Below are 1,443 nucleotides of genomic sequence, written 5' to 3' on the forward strand. Positions count from 1 at the left end.
CAAGTGAATAAATGCCTTTGTAATTGTAAAAACAAAATTATCTGTCCTTTAGAAAACTGGTGTTTAAGGGAAAATACAGTTTATTAATGTAAAGTAATAACAGGGGATCATAAGCACTATTAAATACGTAGATAAATAGATAAATAACTAATTGTCTTGACATAGGATATGTTTATCCATTATTCTTTTGTTATCTACTGACATCATCAAATATTAAAGACAAAAGTGACTTTTCTTAGAATATTATATTTCTTCTTAACGTTCATTTTGTATGCATTCATCTATTGGAGATATTTTCTTAGTTCACTTTGAATTTAAGCAATTTTGGATTGCCTAGATGATATTGTATTAGCATATACTTTCAGATATATTAATTTGACTGGTATTTTATAGATTTTTCTGTGTCTAAATATGCAGACACAACAGTAATGATCTTTGGTATTGTATGGTGGAATCACCGATTAAAGATGTGATTTTCTCCATCTGTATTTTTGTCATATATATATATATATGTGCATCATCATCATCATCATCGTTTAACGTCCGCTTTCCATGCTAGCATGGGTTGGACGATTTGACTGAGGACTGGTGAAACCGGATGGCAACACCAGGCTCCAGTCTGATTTGGCAGAGTTTCTACAGCTGGATGCCCTTCCTAACGCCAACCACTCAGAGAGTGTAGTGGGTGCTTTTACGTGTCACCCGCACGAAAACGGCCACGCTCGAAATGGTGTCTTTTATGTGCCACCCGCACAAGCCAGTCCAGGGGCACTGGCAACGATCTCGCTCGAAAATCCTACAGGAGCCAGTCAGGCGGTACTGGCAACGGCCACGCTCAAAATGGTGCATCTCATGTGCCACCCGCACAAGAACCAGTCCAGGGGCACTGGCAACGATCTTACTTGGCTTGCCGGGTCTTCTCACGCACAGCCCATTTCCAAAGGTCTCGGTCCGTAGTCATCGCCTCGGTGAGGCCCAATGTACGAAGGTCTTGCCTCACCACCTCAGCCCAGGTCTTCCTGGGCCTACCTCTTCCACGGGTTCCCTCAACTGTTAGGGTGTGGCACTTTTTCACGCAGCTATCCTCCTCCATTCTCACCACATGTCCATACCAGCGCAATCGTCTCTCTTGCACGCCACAACTGATGCTTCTAATGTTCAGCTTTTCTCTCAAGATACTTACACTCTGACGGGTATTCACATTGACATTACACATCCAACGGAGCATACTGGCTTCATTCCTTGCGAGCTTACGTATGTCCTCAGCAGTTACAGCCCATGTTTCACTGCCATGTAGCATGGTTGTTCGTACGCATGCGTCATACAGTCTGCCTTTTACTCTGAGTGAGAGTCCCTTTGTCGCCAGCAGGGGTAAGAGCTCTCTAAACTTTGCCCAGGCTATTCTTATTCTAGCAGCTACACTTTCAGCGCACCCACCCCCAC

General features: G+C 43.5%; 1 protein-coding gene across 1 annotated transcript in view; it reads right to left on the reverse strand.

The window, feature by feature from the left end:
- LOC149132116 (sodium- and chloride-dependent glycine transporter 2-like) overlaps positions 1–529 on the reverse strand; it is a 3,473-nt gene extending 2,944 nt beyond the window's left edge. The window contains exon 1 of the mRNA XM_089365397.1: positions 1–529. This exon is cut by the window's left edge and continues 679 nt beyond it. The gene's annotated coding sequence lies outside the window, so the exon portion shown is untranslated.
- Positions 530–1,443: the final 914 nt, after the last annotated feature.

Source organism: Octopus bimaculoides, chromosome Z (assembly GCF_046866305.1).
Source record: "Octopus bimaculoides isolate indiv1 chromosome Z, ASM4686630v1, whole genome shotgun sequence".
In the NCBI taxonomy this organism is placed as follows: domain Eukaryota; kingdom Metazoa; phylum Mollusca; class Cephalopoda; order Octopoda; family Octopodidae; genus Octopus; species Octopus bimaculoides.